We start from the raw sequence: 9,361 nt of genomic DNA, 5'->3' as shown, positions 1-9,361 counted from the left end.
AAGAGAAAACAAAGAAAAAGCCGTCAGGGTTTCCAGCAGTTCCAGATCGTTTGTCATATGATCCAGTTCTGCATCTTGATGTTTGTCCATGAATTTTAGAGATGAGAAGAGGTGGCAGAGTTCCTTGTGAAAAGTGGGGAAAGATGGTTTGGCTTTAAGAAAACGACATTTTGTATTGAAAAACTTGCCCATAATAATGATTACATTTAATAACCTTTTGAATTTATTTTCTCAGAGTCCCATAAATAACGTCATTCTTAGAAAATTCAGGTAAGTTTGGAGTTTTAGGGAAAAGCCAGTGGTGCACATCATGACAGGTTTACACATTCATATAAAGATGTTCAGTCTAACATGGACTGTGGAGCCCAAAGTGGGCCCTGGAGCCCCGGCACCCTGCATGTTTTAGTCTCTCCCTGGCTTAACGCACCTGCATCACACGATGACTCGTAATAAGGCCTAAGGAGAACATTGACTTGTCGTTACCACCACTAGGGAGAGAAGTAAAGCAAGCAGGATGCCGGGGCTCCAGGACCCACTTTGGGTTCCCCTGCTTTAGAGGGAAAAACACCTGGAAACATTTTGAAGTGGACTCCTTGGCCTTTGGAGGAATGGGAAGATTTAAATCATTTGTTCTAATTTTTTCCCTTTGAACCTTTGAAAAGAAATGTGATATAACATTTGGATTTGATACAAAAGGACAGAATGTACTAGTAAAGCATTCCCTAATTTTTGAGTTCTTTAGTTTGGTACCTGTGACACTGGGCCCATTAACCAGACGTCCAGGCAGATCCGGGTTCTGTAATCTGGGATCTCAGAAAAACATTTAGCTGTACATCAAATATTTTTTTAAATTCATTTTTATTTATTTGCAGGTTGTATTTAACACTGACGTCTTCAAAAGACATAAAACCTCCATTATTTAATATCACAGACCAAACTTTGATTTATTAATTTTTCTGTACCATCAGTTCCTTAGCAGTGCTGTGTGGGCTGCAGTTAAAGATTCATCTCCAATATAATAAAACTTGCTGCTGAGAGAAGGAAAGTTTAACAGGCAGTTGTTTTTTTTACTTTATCAATTTTCTCAGCACATTCTTTACAGCATTCAAGTTTCATACAGCGCTGTCCACTTTAACATATAAAACCCTTACACGAAACAAAAAAATCATACACAAAATAAAAATTAAATAAAAGCTTAAAAACACACGTACACACAAAAAAGACAAATGAAAATGCAAAAATCTGTTTACTTCACAGCTAACTAAAAGGATATAGCAGTGGTTTGGTTTCTCATCCTGAACGTTTCCATGTGTTGTAAAAATGGCTGCCATGCCAGTTGAACCTGCCAAAGTTCATCTCATCTTTTCCAAATGCAAAAACCTCATGAGGTCTGCGAGCCCCTGTTCGTGTGCAGGAGGGGCCTCAGAAGGACAACGAAGCAAAAGCTACTGTATTTGAATTATTCTTGGAAAGTAAAACGTTTGGAAGTTTGACTCCAAACACTGCAGTTAGAGCAGAAGAGCCAAATTTCACATTGTATATTTCTGAGAGTCCAATAGGTATGAAGTTTTGAACGCCCAGCAGGTGTGAATAAGGGAACCCACTTCTGACCCGGTTACACAAGGGATCAGTCCTGGATAAAACTTAGCCTTCTTTTCTTTAGAGATGTGCAACCGGTGCAGGACCTTGAACTGAAGGAGCCCATAGCGCATATAGAGGAGGAGTGAACCCTGGGAAGAACAGCCAGAGCTCATCTGTTCATGGAACTGCAAGACCTTTCTCCCAATGTTAGAGGAAATGGAAGGAGACTGTAGATCTCTTTAATTACCCCCCTCTTGTGAATGTTTATACCTTTGATGTTATCCAGAGCCGTTTCCTCAGGCAGTTCAGGAAACGAGGGATATCTGACCTTCACAAAATGCTGCAGTCCCATCAATGGAAAGCTGTTTAACTTTACTTAATGCATTTCTTTTCCAAATTTTAAAGGCAGAATCAGACGTAGAAGGTGGGAACATATGATTTGAGCAGATAGGAGTTTTAATTGACATAAAATTGTAGCCCAAATCGTTTCCTAACTGCACCCAGATTCTCAGGGAGCTTTACAGCAGAGGGTTGCATTTACAGGTACTAAAGGGAGAGCAGAGGTCATCAAATCAGGTAGCAATTAGACGACTCGATGTGAAGCCAAGACGGGGTTTCTGTGGAAAAGTCACTGATCCAATACAGCATGTTTCGTATATTTGCTGCCCAGCAATAAGACTGAAAATTTGGCAAAGCCGAGGTCTCTGCATAAAATCTTTATGTATTCTGGGGGATTTACTATTCCAAATAAACACAGAAACATGTGTATCTAGTGTCACAAAGTATTTCTTTGGGATATAACATGGAATGCACTGAAATAAATAAAGGAACTTGGGCAATATGTTCATTTTTATAGAATTGACACGGCCTATTAACGATAGTGGCAAATTATTCCACCTTTGAAGATCTAATTTAATATTTTCAAGAAGTGCTACAAAGTTCTTTTTAAAGAGATCTTTATATTTGCAGGTAACTTTGACCCCCAGGTAGGTCACGTAACCTGGGGGTCACATCTAAGAAGGAAACTAAATCCATCCAGATTAGAGAATATCTCACCTGGAATATGGAACCATAATTCATTTTGATTTGATAAAAAGACTGAAGCCAGTTTATTTTCATGCTGTCAAATTCAACAGCTGCAGTCGTCCATCTTCAGACTGTTTGATTAAATGACCTTTTCTGATAGTTTTCTGTTTCCATATAAAGTCAAAATTCATCCTGTTGATAGATTTGATTGCTGATATTCTTCATGTATTTTCAGGATAAATCTGGAAATATTTCCATCTTGGTGAGAAATATTCTTCCCAGAATAGATAAATCTCTCTGTGTCCATTTATTTAAATGAGTTTTACATTTTTGAAGTTTCTCCCAAATATTCAGATTTATTTTAATTAATATGCACCCAGATATTTGACATTGGATTTAATTTAAGCCCTGAGGCTTTTGAAAATGTTTCAGTCAAACTAAGAATTTTATGAATGTCATTCAGGTTATTTAAGAAGATGGTTGTGTCATCAGCCAGCTGACCAATAGAAACTCGTTGCCTAACACTGATAATTTACCAAACTGAGCATTAAAGGATATGGAAATTATTTCTGCAGCAGCAATAAACAGCAAAGGGCAGATTGGACAACCTGGTTTTATACTTTGTTAAATCTCTGTGGAAAACACACTGAACTGTTTGTCTCTTTGTAAAATGTTTTAATTACATTAATAAATTTATGTCCAAACCCAAATAAACCTAAAACTTTGAACATAAATTCATGTTCTATCATATCAAAGGCTTTATGAAAGTCTAAAAATAATACAAAGCCTTCATTTTCAACCAACTGGTTATAATCAGTTAAGTCCAAATTAAGCCGAATGTTATTATGCATAGAGCCCCTTTTATAAACCCAGACTGAGTGGCAGATCATTTCTGATATGCCTGATTTTAACCTGTTAGCAAAAATGTGTGTCAGGAGTTTGTAATCATTATTTAATAGAGTTATTGGTCTTAAATTATCAGGAAGAGTCGGATCTTTTCCAGGTTTAGGAATGAGCGAGATGACACCTTGTTTCAAAGTGTGTGTTAAACAGACATTTTCTAAACACAAGGGTTCTGATGTGAACCCAGTTAAGCCATCGCAGCCCGAAGCCCAAAGCCCGAAACCTGGAGCCCAAAGCCTGGAGCCCGAAGCCTGGAGCCCGAAGCCCAAAGCCTGAAACCTGGAGCCCGAAGCCCAAAGCCTGAAACCTGGAGCCCGAAGCCCAAAGCCTGAAACCTGGAGCCCGAAGCCCAAAGCCTGAAACCTGGAGCCCGAAGCCCAAAGCCTGGAGCCCGAAGCCTGGAGCCTGAAGCCCAAAGCCCAAAGCCTGGAGCCTGAAGCCTGGACCTTGGAGCCAAAACCTGAAGCTTGGAGCTGAAGCCTGAAGCCCGGAGCCCAAAGCCTGGAGCCCAAAGCCTGGACCCCGGAGCCCAAAGCCTGGACCCCGGAGCCCAAAGCCTGAAGCCTGGAGCCTGAAGCCTAAAGCCTGAAGCCTGGACCCCGGAGCCCAAAGCCTGAAGCCTGGACCCCGGAGCCCAAAGCCTGGAGCCCAAAGCCTGGACCCCGGAGCCCAAAGCCTGGACCCCGGAGCCCAAAGCCTGAAGCCTGGAGCCTGAAGCCTAAAGCCTGAACCCTGGACCCCGGAGCCCAAAGCCTGAAGCCTGGACCCCGGAGCCCAAAGCCTGAAGCCTGGACCCCGGAGCCCAAAGCCTGGAGCCTGAAGCCCAAAGCCCAAACCCTGGAGCCTGAAGCCTGGACCTTGGAGCCAAAACCTGAAGCTTGGAGCTGAAGCCTGAAGCCCGGAGCCCAAAGCCTGGAGCCCAAAGCCTGGACCCCGGAGCCCAAAGCCAGCCCAAAGCCAGGCTCCAGGCTTCAGGCCCAAAGCCTGAAGCCTGGACCCCGGAGCCCGAAGCCCCCAAAGCTTTATCCAGTTCCTCTATGGTGACGTCTGCCTCCATGCTCCTCTTAAGTCGAGACTGGTGTCTTTCTCCTGTTCAGCCCCTTGGTATACTAGTGAGCTGCGGAATATAAAAACCGCTGGTCGTGCCATCGAGAGATGTGTAAAATCATCCGGTCTCTCTGTTCATAAACAGGCATACAGGGAACATCAGAAAGTATTATTCCAACGTTATCAATAGCTGTCCGGGAAACTCTAAACAGCTTTTCTCTACAATACGTCACCTCTTTAATCCTCACAAACAAATGTATGCTGAAGATATGACTCAAAAATGCAATTTGTTTCTGTCATTTTTCAAAAACAAAGAAAATTCGATTAGATCTCAGTTTCTTGGTATCGGGAAGCCGTCTGGAAGAAAAAAAAAACAAAACATGTGTATGCACTGGGTTTTAACCTTAGAATGGCCAACTCTCTGTTATTCCTCTCAATTTGATACAGTAGAGGCTTCCACACTTCCCATATCTGTGTCCTCTGTCACTTTTATCAGCAGTTAAAACTGTTTAATCCGTTGTTAACATGTTGTAACCTGTTTTTCCGAGCCGCCTTTAAACGCAACATGAGCGCTACGACGCTCGCGCTGGGTTTCCACCTGTGAAGGAGACCTGCTGCTGCTGGGCGGAGCTACGTAGGTTTGTGTTAGAATCACGGCAGCAAACCAGCAAAACGCAAAGAACTTTTCACAGTTTTTCCCTCCAAACTAACCGACTGAGTTGAGTAAAGCTGCTGGATGCAGGTAATGTTAGCTAAAAGATGACTAGCTAATGTTAGCTAAAAGATGACTAGCTAATGTTAGCTAAAAGATGACTAGCTAATGTTAGCTAAAAGATGACTAGCTAATGTTAGCTAAAAGATGACTAGCTAATGTTAGCTAAAAGATGACTAGCTAATGTTAGCTAAAAGATGACTAGCTAATGTTAGCTAAAAGATGACTAGCTAATGTTAGCTAAAAGATGACTAGCTAACATCAATACAGAACCTTAAGCTTAACAATTAACCTGTAGGCTACCGATGTTGGTGTCTATTTTCAGCTACATACATTCATTTTGCCCCCAGAAAAGTCGATGCCCCGTCGTTTCAACCAGACAGCCATTTGTAATCCATAGGGGGGGCGCAGAAGAAAAAGTTTGGGAACAACTGGCTTAATGGAATAAAACCTTCTTTCTGTGCACTTGATCCTTTTCCCTCTTCACTTATAAAATCAAATCGTACTGCGATGAGCCCATTACTGAAATAATAAATAAATCACTGAAATCCGGTGTAACCCGCAATTAGTCAATTAGTAAAGACTTTCATTTTTGCGGGCTCACTTCCTGTTTTGCCCCAAACCCTGCAACTTATTTAAAGCCCCGCCTGCAGCACAGTTTGAACTTCATCACCTGTTCCACTGTGATTGTGGTCGGCTGTTTGGTGTCTTCCTAACAATTCATCAAAATCTTTGCATCCACTGATTTGATCCTTTGGTGAGTTTGTTTGTGTGAAAGCACTTTAGTTTCAGCATTAAATTTCTGCTCGTTTGCTCATTGGAGCGTTGTTACCTGGGCCGTCACCAAGATCGTCACAGCTGATGGTGGTCTAGTAGCCCCACTCTGCCCAAAGGTAACATGATCGCTGGTTTTGTGCAAGCTCTGGCACTTTTGTAATGAAATTGATTAAAATAGGATGTAGCTACATTTAAGTTGATATTGCGCAATATATTTATTTATTTAATTTACTTTTTTTTTCTTTTCCCCACTCTGAGTATTTGAGTTAATTTATTTTCTTTTTCTTGATTGATATTTTGAAAGTGAACTTTGATTTCAACTTTAACTTTAAATTGATTAGTTTGAAATATGATTGATATTCTTTTTGTTTATTTAAATTATGGTTAATTTAACCTGATTGAAATGTTTAGTTTAATTATTAGACATTTAATAATTGCAGTTGAATTTGATATTTATTGAATTTGTATGTTTGCACATAAAAACACTTACTGGGTTTTCTGGCCTTTTAGGTCGGGTTTTTTTTTCTCTCGATGGATCAGATCCTCTACTGTAGCGGTTCTCAACGTGGGCGGTACCGCCCCCCAGGGGGCGTTCAGAGGACGGCAGGGGGCGCTGGTGGACATTTTTACAAAAGGGGGGCGCGGGATGCCTTTGGGGGGCGTTTGGTCGAAGGTAAACTTTACACTTTAAATGCACAACAATGCCAGTTTAGACTTTGAGCAACTTGGTAAAACTGTATTGTGTAACATTAAATCATGCTTTGCTGCAACAATATACATGGCAGCTCTTCTTCTATTCAGTGTTTGTTAGCTTCTGTTAGCTTCTTGGCGCAGCTCCGTTCTCCTGCTACTGGTAGCTAAAATCACGATACCCTCACTTTGTATCCCTCTGAAAAATGAACCAATTAAATAAAGAAATCCCTCCATAGTGACACCTCGATAGAGAGCCTTCATTTTATAGCGTTAACACCGGAGCTGTAACTGGTCCGGTATGAAACTGGGGTGATGGAACAACACAGCACTTTTAAATTTCAATAATCAGAATCAGAAATTGTTTCTGTTGCTTTAAAAGGTTTATGTCAGTCTGCCTTTCCCCATCGATACGCTTCCCGACCGCCCTGCACCATAGAGGGTTAAAAAAAAAAAACGACGCGCACATTGAGCAAAACTCTGAAACAGGAGAAGCGGGACATAAAACGGAGCGACGAACTAGATGTGAATTATGGCATAAAAACAGAGAATCCGACGCTGAACAGTGAAAAATCAACACATGATGTGAAACATGATGATTAGGAGGCGCAGCAGGTGATGAGTGAAGATTACTGATGGTCAATAAACGACAAAATAAATCTAGCAACAGGAAAGAGACTAAAGTGGACATAGAAATAAACCAAGAGAGGATAATAATCAAAGGAAACTAAATGGAAATGAATGAATAACAAAATACAAGAATAAACTAAGAAACTAAAGTAAATACAGAGGAATAAACTGGTATGGCAAGACCTTTAGAGCAATAATTAATACAGAGACTGTATGGCAAGAATAAACAGACACTATTTCCAGATAAAAAGTAAAATAATATGGTTGAAGTGCCATGGGTTTGTTGAGACCACATCTAGTACTGAGAATAAATATATCTTGCAGATCATAACAGTAAATAACTGATCACTTATTTATGTTTTTAATTAGATTTGATTAAGAACCAGATTTGTTCTTTGTAATTTCTCTCCAGTAAAACTATTAATCTATAAATCAACAGACAGGGCTATATAAAGAAATAATCAGTGTTTCTGTCTCATATTTGTATGGCATTAAGGACCTGAAACTTTAGTTTTTCCACTGAAAGCTCTGGTTTGCACAGTAAATGCCATGTGGGTGAAATTTATGGATGATACTCTGATGTCCCATTCTCCTGAAGGCAGCACAGAGCTGCACCACCAGAAACTGACAGAAACACTGAAGAGAAGAAGAGCTAAGATTAATGTAGTTACAGTTCTATCCATGTTTTAATGTTGCAGAGCTCAGTCGTTTTGCAAATAGTTCAAAGTTTAAACTGGCATGTTGAACATCTTTTATCTGGTCATTTTGTGGAATATTTAACAACTAGAAAATGGCAAAGAATAAGAATATTTTTTCCACTCTGATTGGCTGCTGTTAGGCCTACCGATTTTAACTTGAATGTTCATTGCATTTTTCGTGGACACCTGTGAAAATCATTTCTATTCCCATGGGTTTTTTGTTCTCTGGGAAATTATTTTTGATGATGAATACAGAAACAAGCATAAAAATCAAAACATCTACAATAGTGATAGTAATAATGATAAAATAATGGGCAGTGCAAAGTAGCCTGCAAATGTTTTTGGTGGGGGGCAGAGAGGGACCTGGATAAGGGCTGGGGGGCGCTGGCCCAAAAAAGGTTGAGAAACACTGATCTACTGGATCTAATGATGGCGAGCTAAAAGGACAAGAACTTTATGATCTTGGAATTGATTTATTTTGAGTTAATTTGTCTCACATTGTGCATTTGTAATTGTCTGTTGTTTTTTTCCCCAAATCACTAAAATATACACCAAAACTAAAACCATTGCTTCGTGTCTTCATTCACACCTCAGGCTCCTTGAAGAACCATCTTCTGATGCTGCTCTTGTAGCCGCAGTTAGCTGCTAAGCCCATAACTGTTACACCGGCCATGTCCCTTTGTCTCTTAAAACTGCCATCATTAAACCCCTTCTAAAAAACCCACTTTGGCTCCTGATTCCTTTTCCAATTATCGTCCTATCTCTCATCTTCCTTTTCTTCCTAAAGTGCTGGAAAAGGCAGTTGCTGCCCAACTCCAGCACCACCTTCAAAGAAATTCTCTGTGTGACAAATTTCAGTCTGGTTTCCATCCTGCTCATAGAACTGAGACCGCCCTGCTAATAGTTACTAATGATGCTCTCATGGCTGCTGATACTGGCTGCACCTCCGTTCTTGTCCTCCTTGATCTCACTGAGATCATTTTACACTGTGGACCAAAACATTCTCCTACATCGTCTTCATGCGGAAGTCATTCTCTGTGAATCTGTCCTGGATTGGTTTCTGATAGGCTGAATTGTATCTGTCTTGGCAAATCCAAATCCCAGGCCGTTAGTGTGGTGTCCCTCAGGGGTCAGTTCTAGGGCCGATGCTTTTTTCTCTTTACATGCTGCCTTAAGGTGAAATCATTAATCAACATAACATTACATTTCACTGTTATGTGGACGATTTACAACTTTACATTAGAACGGGATCATCTTCTACTTCACCTTCACTTACTGCACAAACGTCCTGCCTGGA

This window comes from Poecilia mexicana, unplaced genomic scaffold (assembly GCF_051168715.1).
Source record: "Poecilia mexicana isolate PSO_F unplaced genomic scaffold, ASM5116871v1 scaffold_10, whole genome shotgun sequence".
NCBI lineage: Eukaryota > Metazoa > Chordata > Actinopteri > Cyprinodontiformes > Poeciliidae > Poecilia > Poecilia mexicana.
The sequence above is the reverse complement of the archived record's forward strand: the minus strand, read 5'-3'. Positions refer to the sequence as shown.